Genomic DNA, 14460 nt, shown 5'->3' on the forward strand with positions numbered 1-14460 from the left:
CAGGCTTGCCAGGCCCCTGGCCGGCGGCCTGCAGGCCCGGCGGGGAGACACGCAGCCCCCCCTCCCCGGCGCCCCGTCCCCTCACGGGCCCTGGGCCGGTGGCGGGAGCCCAGGGGCCGCGACAGGCCGAGGGGGCCGAGCTCTTCCGCCCGGGTAACCCAGGATTCGGTGGGTCGGAGAGCGCAGGCCCACTCGCTGGAGCGAGAAGGTCAGGCTCACCTTGGGGCAGTCGCGCCCGGACAGCGGCCAGCACCGCCCCGAGCCGCCCAGCGGAGTCTCCCGGGTCACGCGAGGACGCCAGGGCCCCGAGCCGGGAAGCACCAACACCAGCACCGGCACCAGGCGGAGCAGGGTCCAACCCCTCCCGGCGGCCCGCCGACTTCCGGACCTGCGCAGAGCTGCCCTGCGCCCGCCGCGCCGCCCCTCCCCCGCCCGCTTCCCGGCGTGCCCCGCGCAGGAAGGGCCGGAGTCGACAATAACAAACCCGCGGCGGCCGTGTCCGCGGCCCTGCTGAGCCCGGCGCTGCCTCGGCTCCCCGTCGCCCGGCCCCTCGGCTCTGACCGGCCGCGGCCCGCCCTCCCCCGGCCCCCGACCCAGAGCCGAGGGGCCTGCCCGTCCCCGCCGCCCAGAGGCGGCGGCCCCGGCCGCGGCAGTTGTGTCGGTTGGCGGCGCCGATGGACGGTTGGTAGCAGCCGCCGAAGACAAGGCGGCGGCGGAAGATGGTGCCGGGAGCCGCGGGCCCTGCTGCTGCCGCCGGCGGAGGAGGAGGCGCTTCCCGGTGAGTGCGGCGTCCTGCCCCTCGGGCGCGGCCCAGGGAGCGGGTCCCCGGGCGGGGGAGGCGGGGGCGGGCGGCTCCGCGGGGGCCTGTGCAGCCCCGGCCTCCCGGTGCCTCCCGCCGGCGTCGGGAGCGCCGGGTCCCAGGGACGCACCCTCGCCGCCGCCGCCGCCGCCGCCGCCGCCGGGCTGGGCCCCGAGGTGTCAGGCTCGGAGGCCGGACGGGGCGAGGGTCCCAGACGCGGCTCCGTCCCGCCGCGGAGCGCGAGGCTTCCCCGAGGGCACGATGCGGATAAAGTTACTCCCGGGAATGACTCAGCCTCCACCGCCCCGCGGGCGGGCGCGGGACGAGGCGCGGGTGCGGGTTTCACAGCTTCCGCGGCCGGAGCCGGACGGCCCTCGTGGGGGGTCATCGCCGCCGTGCCTGCCACCGCCTGCCGCGTGCGCTGCGTTCGTTGTAGGTGGTTTCGTGCCCGCGTCTCCTCCGTCTGAAGTGTAGTCGCCCCGCGGGGCCCTGGGCAGGCGCAGGTGCCCGCTGTTGATAAAGAGGCGCGTTGCTGCGAGATCCGAAGCCGGAGAAGAGCGTCCGCCAGGCAGGGAGCAATGATTTGGGCCGCAGGAGCAGGCCCTAACCGCCGTTTTGTATAGTTTCTAGGTTTTCGTGTGTGGGTGGTGCTTGTGTGGTTTCTCCCGAGGGTGGGAAGGTGAGCCGCTTAGGAGCAGGGTACTCAGCTTAAGCAGACAGACAGCCTGTTTGATGAAGAATCTCGCCGTTGTATGTCCGTATTTGATATAAGCAGCGCGCTTCCGATCCTGACGCTACTATGAGGGGCAGCCAGGGACCACTGAGGAAGGTGGCGGACTGGATCCGTAAGGAGACCCTTGATGGCGAGGTGAAGATCTCTTTTTCCTTTCTGTTTTTAATGTTGCAACAATAGAATATGGTCTGGGTGAACACATTTTCTCAGCAACATTTTCGTGTTTAATATTGTGTTTAAAAGGTAGAGTTTTAGAAAAGAGATGCTTCCTGTTGATAAACGTGTGTGTTGGCAGATGCCTGTTGGTGGGCCTCGGACATGGACTCAGACCACGGGTTTAAAAAGTAATTGTATTTCGTCTGTTTGGAACCTTTCATGTTAGTCACAGGATTAGTTTGGGGCCTGATTCTTATATGGTGATGTTGGATGACAGGGAAGGCGAGGAGGCGAAACTCGTCTCTGAGGACAGTGTTTTTCTGGCCCTTGCCAACAAGCACAAGGTCAGAACACATGGCAGATTTGACTTCTAGCAGATGAAATTCATTGTCAGAAGGGGCAGAGGGCCCAAGACCTTTGTTTTTGAAAAGCCACACTTTTGAACTTAAAATTTTTATTATGTAAGCTTGAGGAGCTTTTATTTAGCCTCTGATTTTGAGACTATCTTTAATTGTCATGCGTTTAAGCAAATGTTTGAACACCTGCCCTATGCTTTACTTTTCAGCTGTATATAACTCTTCAAAAAAAGTAGTGGGTAGTGAAATTTTCTCATTCAGGTAATGCTGTTCTGTATCCCCAGTTAAGCTTTCTGTGTTCAGAAAATACTGGTTCAGGCAACTCAGGTAAAAATCTAGCAGTCCCTTTCCACGCACACTCATTTAGATGGTTAGTATTTCCTTACCAAGGCAGACCGTTGAACTTATTGCAAGGAATACAGGAATGTGTTCGATATTGTTTTTGCCTTTTATAACGAAAGAAAATTGAAGTCCTGTATACAGTTAATTACTATTTAAGCATTAATTGGAAATCTGAAGGAAAGGCCCAAGAGAAGTGAGGAAGCTGACTGTGTGACTGTCTGGGGAAAGAAGGAATTGTAAATGCAAAGGCTCTGAGGACCTTGGCATATACGAGGGAAGGGGAGAAAGTTGCTGAGGTGGGCGGGGCGAGCGAGGGGAGCCCAGTAGGAGCGTGTGGTGGTAGCAGAGGCTCCACAGATACTCAGGTTTCCGGGCTCTGAGTAAGGAAGGTAGCGTACTCTAAGCCCCACGTGCAAAGGCACAGAGGTTTGTTCAGTAAACCTGGCAGAGCTGGGAAGCAGCTTGGGCTGAGAGTCATTCCTTTGCTCGTGAAATGTTAAACCCCAGCAGGACCCAGTTTTAGCTCCAGCAACACGAGCAGTGAACAAAAGGAACTTTATATGTAAGCTTTGTATACAAGGTTGTAGGAAATGGTGAAACACCGGAAGTTTTCAGGAAGATAAATTGCAAACGCAGACTGCTCCGAGATGCTGAAGCAGACACTGTGCTGGGGGAGCAGACTGTGGAGTACTTGCCGTCTCTATGTAGTGATGAAAAGGATGCATATTCTCATTATTACATGACTCTGATTCTTCCATATTGGGGACCTAGTAAAGCTAATTTGTCTGTAACCTGGACCCCTTGTGCAGGGCCCTGGGAGGGGGGGCCTTTCTTCCATGGCTCGGTGAAGTTGCTGTTCGGTTAAATCTCTCTGCAGGTATGGGGCTGTAGCGCTGCAAGGGTCCCTTCCTCCGTTGGTTAGCGTCTGCTTTCACAGCCGTCCAGTGGGGACCCAGAGGGTTACGCAGTGTCTCCCCGCAACCGCCCCCCTCCCCCAATTTTGCTCTCTGTCGAAATCTCATATTTTATTGGCTTGTAATTATGCTGAGACGAAATAATGGTGACTCCCCCTCCTTTGGTTGCTGGTTCAGGACTATTTGCATCATGTTTTCCTTCATGTGCCTCACATAACTGGTTAGTAACCAGCAGAATATCGAAATGTTAGTCGCATCAGTACAGTACCTGTTCATATTTCCAAGGCTGTTTTAGCCATTATACTGCAAATTCCAGATGTGCACATCCTTTTTTGATATTGCTGTATATTTACATATAGTCCTGGTTTAATAGAATGAAACTAATTCAACATTTGCTGTAAAAGATAGTATTGGTTCCATTTTTTTACTTTTAGGATCTATTATAAATTGAAGCATAGAACTAGAAAATTTTGCTGTAGATACTATTGTGTGAGACTTTAGAGTTAAAAAAAACAATTCATATTTAAAGAAGGTGTCATAAGTCGATACTGATATTTCAGAATTGTACCACGCACAGCCCTGGATTTAGCATCATCACGATGACACTAATACTGAAAAAACGGTTGTGGCTTCCATGGTTGATATTTGGAGGCCGGAGAGCTATTTTGTAGCAGACTGACTTAAATTCATTTTAATGGTTATTCTGAGAATCTATCAAATGACACATGAAAAATTTTTAAATGTATTAAGGATGAAATCGAATGATATTCTCTATTGGGACTAATATTTTAGACTGTGTATTTAGTAATATTTCTAATTCCAAATTATCTTTAAGTCATGTGTTTTATGCAGTTTTTATGAGTGTCAGGACATCACGGTGTGTAATACATTTATATGTACTGATATGGAAAGATTCCCATGATATTATATTATTCAACTCAAACAAATTGCACGTATGCACGATGTTATCTCATTTTTGAGAAACCAAACTGTCCACACATAGACATGTACTTCCTGCACACGTAGGAAAAACCCAAAGCACCTACTCCACACTGCTGAGAGTATTCCTCTTGCCTCCGTTCTTGTCTGTCGTGCTGCCCTTCAGTCAGGTGGCCCGTCTAGTTGCAGGCAAGGCATTCATTTAGGACGCCCTGGGCCTTTATGGAAAGGTTCTCTTTCGGGGAGTGTAAGGAAGATGGCTGACCTACTCTTCTTTCCTTCTTTTTCTCCTTTTCTTTTCTTCTTGGCAGAGAAAGAGGAGGATCAGATGGGAATAAATCTGATCTGGAGAGGTTGAAGCCCAGTTTGCAGTCCCTGGGTAACCCGGACAACTCCATTTGTGGTGAACATTACTAGTTTCATTGGTGTAGCGCCCGTGGCCCTCACTGAGGTCCACCTGCTGAATTACAGTTTGCAGAATTGCAAATCAGTTTTCCTAATCCTTGTTCTTTATGAAGCTTTTGGTCCACCTTGTCCAGCGTCATCCACATTTCCTGTGTTCTGCTAGACTTGAAAGCAACTTGAGGGTCTTTGTACTCCCAGCACCTGGCATAGTGTCTGGCTTATGTCGGGTGTTCAATAAAAGTAGGGTGAATAATGACTGGCTTTGTTCAATTTGGGGGGGCAGAGTTGTTGTCTGGGGCTTTCCCCTTGGTCTCCCCAAGTAGGGAAGCTGATTCTGAGTTTTGAATGGATTAGACCGGTTGACAGTAAGCTGGAGTGACTGACCTGATCATGGTGGTGGTAATCTCTCAAAGAGGAAATTACAAATTAATCTCCGATGATAAATGATAGACACTGTCTTTTGTGAGTATGAGAGATGCTTTCTTGTTTTTATGGGCATGAAAGTACAATTGTAACACCTGTATGTCTGGGAATAAATGCAGCGGAATCAGTATTTTTAAAAATATGTCTCTCCTTTCCCCCTCATTTATAGCTGACTTTACCCCAGGAGGATCCAGAAGAAACAGATGTCCTTTCATGATGTGAGGTTATCCCCCCCACCAATAAGATAATTCACACCACTTGATAGTTAGTGAAGAGCTCTGTTAGTTCAAGGCAGGGAAGGGAAGACTGTGGGCCACCTGTGACTAGGGAAGACTTCCCAGAAGGGCTTTTTTAAAAAAATTATTTATTTTATTTATTTTTGGCTGCCTCAGGTCTTAGTTGCAGTGCACGGGCTTCTCTCTAGTTGCGGCCTGCAGATTTTCTCTCGCTGGTTGTGGCACGTGGGCTCTGTAGTTTGCGGCACGCGGGCTCAGTGGTTGTGACACAGTGGGCTTAGTTGCCCCGCGGCATGTGGGATCTTTGTTACCAGGGATCGAACCCGTGTCCTCTGCATTGCAAGGTGGATTTTTTTTTTACCACGGGACCACCAGGGAAGTACCCAGAAGGGCTTTTGATCACAGTTGGATGAATAAAGTTCAGATGAGACGAAATGGGGGCGAGTTATTTTATCTGGTAAGACTATGTATAGATAAAGTGAGAGTGTGGGTTTCGTGTAGGAGAGTAGCTGGAGATACTTTTAAGAAAGACAAACTGGGGTTGATGATGAAGTCCTAGAATGTTGAAGATTACTTAAAATTACAATTGGCACCGTTTTAGAAGCTTTTATTATATTCCTTACACCATAATCTGAAATGCATTATTGCTGTCCCTCTCATACACTCTGCAGAAGGTATGATTTCAGTTCATAAACTGGTGTGAAGAGGTGCACTGAGCGTGGGAGAGCTGGCGCTCAGACAGCTCTTGCTGTTTTCCTGCGAATCTAGCTTTAGGCCAGAGCTGTGGCTTCACACGTTTGACGGGGCAGGCAGAAGATGAAGTTCAGGGAGACTGTCTGTGTACACAACCGGGTCCTGCACCCAGGTCACAGACGGCGGGGCACGGTGGGCCGCTGGTGTGCCAGCTGCTCTGGCAACAGTGAGGCTCCGGGGTGGAGGGACGAGGCGGCGTTGCCCGCAGTGTTGTAAGTGGAGGGCGTGTTCAGGAAGGGCTGGAGCCGGATGAGGAGAGCTTCCAGGTTCTGAAAGAAGGGTTATGTCGTTGGAGAATGAGGGGTTTGATTATAAAGGGGAAGAGGGATAGGATTTAGACAGAAATAACTGAAGTCTTGGGTAGCAGGAGAACCATCGTTTTGTTCGCAAAAGAACTTAGGGAATAGCTTTAAAGGAAAAGCACTGAGTTGAAATGTAGACGTGTTGAGTTTGAGGAACAGTGTGGTTTCTGACTGGAGACAGCAGCGGCCAGGCACTGGTCCTGAGCTGAGGACAGAAGTCTGGGAGAGTTAACTGTCTTGCAGTCGGTTTGCATAACCCTCCTGTGTATGTGTAGATTCTTCTCTGCATTCTCACAACCTGTGAGTTGGGGAGTCTCCTTCCTTTTTGTATCAGAACAATTCAGGTTAGTTGAGGTCCATAGGCATCATACAGTCGGTAGTGGGGGCGGGACTTGCATGTAGGTCTTCTGACTCGTGATCTCACGTTCTTTTCACAGTTCTCTTCTCCCTCTTATGTGCACATCAAGACAGTGAATGAAACTTGAATGGCCATCTAGGGAAGTGTGCAAAGTAAGCGGGGTGAGTCCCCCTGGGGCCCCGATTGGGGGCCAGCCTGCGACCAGCAGGTGGGGAGGGTTGTCTTGTCTCTTAGCTGGACCAGCTCTTATAGGGCAGTATCTTCAGGTCCTTTATTTCTTTGGAACGTGTAGAGTGTTGTCTTTTTTTCTTTTTCGAAATGGAAGCAAGTATTTTTAACCTCAGATTGTAAATGTGATTTTAAAGACACCAGAGAGCGTGAAAGTCCTGCATCCAGAGATAGCCTTTGTTAAAAACATTGATGTTAAGTTGTTCCAAACTTTTTTTTTTTTTTTTTTTGTGGTACGCAGGCCTCTCACTGTTGTGGCCTCTCCCATTGCGGAGCACAGGCTCCGGATGCACAGGCTCAGCGGCCATGGCTCACTGGCCCAGCCGCTCCGCTGCATGTGGGATCCTCCTGGACTGGGGCATGAACCCGTGTCCCCTGCATCGACAGGCAGACTCTCAACCACTGCGCCACCAGGGAAGCCCATGTTCCAAACTTTTTTAATGCTTGTATCTGCGTATATACCCCTCAGTATTAGTTAATAAAATAAAAATAAAATCCACAAACAGAATCACATGATATATTCTGTAACTTGCCTTCTGTAACTAAATGATAAATATATCATTAATCGATGGGTCTAGATCTAATGAACATTTTAAAATGTCTGAGTAATGTCACATTATATAGTTGAACTGTAGTTTATTTGACCAGCACCTATGACAGTCATTGTTCTGATGTTTCATTGTTAATAACGCTATAATGGAAATCATTGAATATATACCTCTGTACACTTGCCTGGTTATCTGCTTCCGATACCTTTCAAGAAGTGGAATTTCTGGTTTGCACATTTTAAATTTTGGTGCATATCGCCAGATTAAATCTCCTTAAAAGGTATACCAATTTATATTCTTGTCAGAACTGTGCCAGTGTGCTCACTGTTACCTTGTCAGCAGTTTTATTCATTAATCATTAATAGTAATCTGAAGTGTAAAAATGGTATTTAAATAGACTTTGTTTTTCTGCATGCTGTGGATAGCCATTTAGTATAATACTTTGTTTGAACAGTTTTTACTTTCTCTCAATTTGGATTTCTCCTATTGTGTATGTGTGTGTATGTGTTTAAAGATACGTTTGAATCTCTTCTGTTCCATGTGTTATCTATTAATGGACCAGAATCCTAGTTTTAATTGCTGTTATAGTATGTCTGATGTGTTTTGATCAATGTTCTTTCCTACAGTGTCTCAATATATGTACAGCAGGCTGGTAAGTTGTATTCTCAACCGACAAACTAAAGACAGTGTTTATGCAAAGGGCCACATAATTTTAAGAAAATTTTGTGTCAGTGGTTGAGTTACTAATCATTTGATTTTTTTTTAAATCTAATATTGGCTTATTTTCTTTCTTTTTTAAAAAAATTTATTTTTATTTTTGGCTGCATTGGGTCTTCGTTGCTGCGTGTAGACTTTCTCTAGTTGCGGCGAGCGAGGGCTACTCTTCCTTGCGGTGTGCGGGCTTCTACTGCGGTGGCTTCTCGTTGTGGAGCACGGGCTGTAGGTGCGCGGGCTTCAGTAGTTGTGGCACATGGGCTCAGTAGTTGTGGCACGTGGGTTCAGTAGTTGTGGCTCGCGGGCTATAGCCCACAGGCTCAGTAGTTGTGGCGCACGGGCTTAGTTGCTCCGCGGCATGTGGGATCTTCCCGGACCAGGGATTGAACCCGTGTCCCCTGCATTGGCAGGCAGATTCTTAGCCACTGCGCCACCAGGGAAGCCCCTGACCCTTTGGTTTTAATTTAGAATTGCGTTGTGTTAACTTGTGTAATACTGAGTATGATTTCATCTTGTAGAAATTAAGAAAAAGTTTATATAAAAAGACATGGCAAATTTTAGAAAATCTTGACGGGTGGAAAGTAATGTTACATTAGGAACTAAGCTTATATTTTATATGAGGCACATAAAGTTAGTTTGTAATTCCTTCAGCAGCAGTTGGCTTCTGTGCTGGTACTTTATAATTAATTGCATGTAAGGAAGGATGTCTTTGACCTTTTTGCTTAAAAATGGAGGCAATGAAATGATAGGAGCCAGGGCACAAAAGGTGAAGCTTATTCCTCCCTGTTCAGGAGGTCAGCGGAAACGGTGTGCAGCTTCATGTAGCGAGCTGTAGAAAGGCGATGCTGGAATGTTAGTCCAAGGAACTTAGATGATTGCGTAGATGTTATCAGGCGTTTTTAGTTTGGGGAGCAGTACAGTGACATTAAAGTGAGACTAAGATTGCGTAGTTGGTGATGTCCTCCAGGATGGCTTTGACATGACTGCTGCAGGTAGAAGGAGCTGAGCTAGGCTGTTGGCCCAGGTGTGCAGTAGCAGTGCTGAGTTAGATCGCTTCCTGGGAGTAAAATGGACAGAGGGGCGCACAGACTTGGGGCTGTTAGGTCTGTGCCAGGGAGTACTTCTTCACATAAGACATGTTAAACCAAACTGATCACCACTGGTAAAAACAAAGAGGTGGGTAGGAGGGGTAGTTAATAAAGAGAAGGATATGTTTAAGGTAGAGGTGATTATTACTGTTTTGTTTTTTTATTAAGGAACCTTGGAATATGTTGGCTGCTAAAGAAACTACCAAAAATTAGCTACTTGGATGTGATCTCTCTCAGTTACTATTTGAACTCTGCTTTGCTAGTAGTGGAATTTTTGTTCGTGAGGACCTATTCATTCAACAGATAATCTTGAGTACTTTGTGTTATGTCACAAGATATTTCCTGTCCCTAGGCAGCATTTTGGAGTATTTACTGTGGAGTTGGCAGTGTGCTGAATATGCTCTTTTGTGGGCATTCTTTTATTTGTTTTCTACAAAAGCAGTATGAGGCAGGTATTGCTAATATCCCTACTTTACAGGTTAGGAAATAGAAATTCAGATGGATGTGTACTGATGAGGACATTGGGTTTTTTTTTGTTTTTAACTCTGTTTACTTGACAGTGAAGCCATGTGGCTCATGGATTGGCTGGAGAAGATGTAACTCAGTAAAATTTTATAACTTTGATTTAGATTAAACAAAATTGGTCTTTATATAGGTCTTATGACATTTCTTTTAAAATAATTTAAAATATTAGCATGAGTAAATATATTTTGTTCATTCTGTTACCCTTTTAGAACATTTAATTTTATAACCCATACTTTTCAGTTAGAATCTGACCAGAGCTTTTATTTTGCTCACCTACAGATTCCTATTTCCATTCCCTTATTATTGTGTCCAGTCTGCAGATTATGAAAAAAATAAAATTAAATGTAGAAATAAAATCTTTCCTCTACCAAACAAACTTAGCTTGCTGTGAAGCCGTGACATGACCACCTAAAAATTAGTCATACAAGGTTGAAGTTACAGCTCAAGATAGAAATAGATTGTTTTAAAGGACTTTAGTCTTAGCGGAGCTAAGGTAAAGGAGAGAGAACTTGAGATCAGGCAACTTTATGAGGAAATGCAAGTGGTGGAAAAGCAGGGGTCTCTGTGATATGCCTTGGCTTGGACTGGGACAGAGTGCTTGTGTGAGAGTCACCGGACATCTTTCTCGTTTACTGTTTATTTCACATCTGGCTCTTTGAATTGTTAGTTACATCTTGCTTGTTACCCCTGCAAGATGGTACACCCTTCAGGACAGAGACTCAATTTTGTCTGTTTCCATGTACACAAAATTTACCTTATAGAACCTCCCTGGAGTAGGTCGGTACTGTGGGTGTCGTCCAGGGCGTCTTTCCTCTCAGGGCAGTGACAGGTTTGGGGAACTCTTAGCTCAGCAGTAATTTCATTTTTCCTGTCTGCAGTTAGAGAATAAGAAAGCCTGGACTGGCCTTTATGCTGTATGTGGGTCAGGTGTTGGTGCACAGTGCAGCTTTGGTCTGTGTGTTTCTGTGTATTTATGCTCACTTGTAGGAGGCTAGGATTTTCATTTCACTGGCAGTTGTTACTGTTCCTTTTAGGTAGTGAAGCATAATATTTATGCCTTTCCGTGGACACAGTGGCCACAGAGTCCCTCTGTACAGGCATTATTTGTATATTTTGCTCATTTTCATGGATTGGCTGCGAATATGATATGCTGAGAGCTGATAGGAGATGCTGGGTCCAGACTTACTTGAAAGTGGGATGAAGACTGCCTTGGAGAAATTATGGAAAAGAAAATTTCTTAGCTCTGTCTTACCACAGTGAAAGGCTGCTCCAAAAGTGTTTCAGTGACTTGTATCCATCAACATGAGAAAGGATGACCAAAAGGTGTGGGAGGAATTAAGTTTTTGTCCAGCATGAACGGTGGGAGATCAGGTTCATAATTTCTGGTGTGCGTGTAACCCTTGCACAGGCATATGTAAGTGTCATTTTGTTCAGTAGTTATCTCATGGCCAATCTTGCTTCACCCCTTGCTTCACCCCTTCACCCCTCACTTCCCCTTGTCTCACTACTTTGATCTTGTAAATTTTCAAGAACAGATATGCCCCCGATAGCTCTGCAAGGAAGATATTATCTCTGCTTTTGAGATGAGAGAGGTGTGTGTTTATTAAAGTTTTACTTACCTATCCCAGGAACACTGGTTGCTTTTCAGGAAGGTCATAATTATTTATAGTAGATTCCCACCTATAATATATGAATGCTGAATGTCTTTAATGATTACCAGTATTTTGCCAATCTTATCTATCCCCCTGTCTAGCTAAACTCTCCCCTCCCTCCCTCTCTTCCTTCCTTCTTAAATTTGCTTTTGCTAGACTATTTTAGAACATTTCAAATATCATTTTACACATGAATTTTTTTAGAACTAATTATTTTTTACAACTATTATTTTATAACCAAAATGCTATTATCATCCAAAAAGAGGAATCGTATTATGTAGATTTTTTTTTTTAGTTAATTAATTAATGTATTTATTTTTTGTCTTCGCTGGATCTTCGTTGCTGCACGCAGGCTTTCTCTAGTTGCGGCGAGCGGGGGCTGCTGTTCCTTGCGGTGCGCGGGCTTCTCACTGCGGTGGCTTCTCTTGTTGTGGAGCACGGGCTCTAGGCGCATTGGCTTCAGTAGCTGTGGCGCACGTGTTTAGCTGCTCCGCGGCATATGGGATCTTCCTGGACCAGGGCTGGAACCCGTGTCCCCTGCATTGGCAGGCGGATTCTTAACCACTGCACCACCAGGGAAGCCCTGTGCGGTGGTTTAGTCGAATCTGGACTTAGATGGAGTGGTCCTCACAAGACCGCTCTCACTTGGGATACCAGCCACAAGTTTGGTGGTGCCCAGGACCACCCTCACTTCGGACCAGCTGACTGCAAAGTCTGGCGTTCCCCAGGCTCACAGAATTCAGGAAGGTGCTGTGCTTATGATTACAGTTCTATTATAGTGAAAGGATACACATTAAGATGAAAAGCAGACAGAGGCAGATCCGCACGGAGGGGAGTCTGGAAGGGTTCCAGGCACTGAGCTCTGGTGGTGCCCACCACCGGGTCGAGGGAGGCTCCGTGCTGCCCTCTCTGCCGCAGCACGGAGTATGGTGCCCTGGGGCTTACCCGAGTCGTTGGGCAGAGTTGTAACTGAGGCTTCATCACCTAGCGTCCCGTGGCTGGCCTGTAGTCTCTGGCTGCTCCTGGAGGCCAGACACACATCTTCATTCCCCATTTCCTCTGGGGATTGGGACTGATGCCGTGTTTCCCAGCTGTACGCACAGTTGAAGGAATAAAACAGAAAAGAGCTAGCGTAGATGTTGGAATTGCTTTTACTTAAAAATAATGTGCTTTTTTTTCTTCTTCTTTCGCTGTTCTTTCTGAAAGTAGATATCATGGGAGTTTGTGTTTAGATATAAAATTCTCATGTTGCCCACTAAGATGTAAGCTTTATGAGAGAAGGCAATTTTATTATACTGTTTTCTCTTTATTCCCAAAGCCAAGAAAATGCCTAGGATGTACTAGAGTCTCAGGTGAATTTTTATTGAATGAATGTTATTCATTGACCTGGGTTCAAGGCCCTGGAACGTGTATTTAATAAGTTTCTGCCTTCGGCAAGTTGAGAAAGCTCTGAGCCTTTTTGTTCATCTGCAGAGGGGGACGGTAATACTATAGGTATCTTACGTGTTGTGAAAAGTGAGTGAAGTGATGCTGAGCGTGATGACCGCATATGGTGCACCCCCCGTAAGCACCAGCAATGATGATTTCAGGTGCCGCAGACCCTCAGTGCCGTGGACCCCGGGAATGATGACTGACCTCGCCAGCTGGGTTTTCTGCACACTGTTCAGGGGAGGCCCTTGGTGCGGGCTGACGGTGAGAGTGCGGAGTGAAGATTCGGAAGGGGGCTCTGGTTCACGCTGCCGGTTTGATGGCTGTAAACCATAGTCAGGGGATGAAAACATGGGACATCCTATCGGGGTGGGTGGGCTTCGGAGCTGTTGAAATGAGCTGAATGCTCAGTGATGGGGTCAAGTGTGCCGATACAGTGGAGTGGAGTTCTGCTGAGTTCTAGAGCCACTGACATCAGAACTATCCTTGAAATTGGTACCTTGTTCATCAGGTGTGCAGACAGACTCAGTCTCAGATAAGTTTTGTTCAGGTTTTTGTCGGTGTTGTGAATGACTGCGGGTCACAGGTTGAGCTGCGGCTTTGGGCGGGCGCCCAGGTTTGTTTGAAGGACACAGGAGCTGCTGCAGCTTGTCAGTTTCTCTCATTTGCTGCAGGTGTTGTGGAGGAGGGCGGCGACACTGAGGTCGGTCGCTAATCTCTGATGCTCCTGATTGACTGAGAGTGAGGTCGTGAAAAGGAAAAGGAAAGATGGAGTGTTCCAGATTGAAGGAGATTAAATAGATTTTACAGCTAAATGCCGCACATGGTCCTGAGTTGAATCCTGAATTGGGAGAAAAAAACTTCAAAGAATATTATTGGGGCAGTAATTTGAATATTGTCTGTGGATTAGATAAACAGTAGTGATCAGTGATTTGATAAATGTACTTTGATTATGTACAAGAAAATCCTTGCTGTTAGGAAATACACATTCTGAAATATTTATGGATAAAGAGACATTCTATTCTGTCTTCAGATTACTCTCATAGTTCAGAAAAAATATATCTAATATTTATATGTATCTAAAGAGAGAGAGGAAGAAAGAAAGAAAACCGTGCACGTAGCATGAACTGGTCCAAATGGTAAAGCAGTGGAGCACAGTGGGTGAATCTGGGCAAAGGGCAGAAGGGAGTTTTTTGTACTATTTTTGTTACCTTTTTTCTTATGTGTGAAACTATATCAAAACAAAAAAGGTAAATAATATTGAAAAGGAAACAAAGAAAGAAAACTTAGAATAATATAGTGATTATTATAAAGACTTTATGTTTAGTCTCAGAGAAATGCTGTGTCTTCCTGTAGTGCTTTCCCCACCTTCCCAGGACGGGCTTCCTCTCACCCCCTGTGACCCTGTCTAAATGGACCCACACAGAGGCCTGCTGCCGTCACCCCAACCTAAAGTAGGTCCTCCTTCCTGCCCACTCTTCATTCATTGTAATCATCACAACTTACATCATGTTTGCTTTCTTCTTGTTTGATGCCTTCTTCTCCCTCAAGATGGTGGACT

General features: G+C 46.6%; 1 protein-coding gene across 1 annotated transcript in view; it reads left to right on the forward strand.

The window, feature by feature from the left end:
- The first annotated feature begins 638 nt into the window (after nt 1-638).
- RB1CC1 (RB1 inducible coiled-coil 1) overlaps nt 639-14460 on the forward strand; it is a 60331-nt gene continuing 46509 nt past the window's right edge. The window contains exon 1 of the mRNA XM_067712341.1: nt 639-778. The gene's annotated coding sequence lies outside the window, so the exon portion shown is untranslated. The remainder of the gene's footprint in view (nt 779-14460) is intronic.

This window comes from Pseudorca crassidens, chromosome 17 (assembly GCF_039906515.1).
Source record: "Pseudorca crassidens isolate mPseCra1 chromosome 17, mPseCra1.hap1, whole genome shotgun sequence".
In the NCBI taxonomy this organism is placed as follows: domain Eukaryota; kingdom Metazoa; phylum Chordata; class Mammalia; order Artiodactyla; family Delphinidae; genus Pseudorca; species Pseudorca crassidens.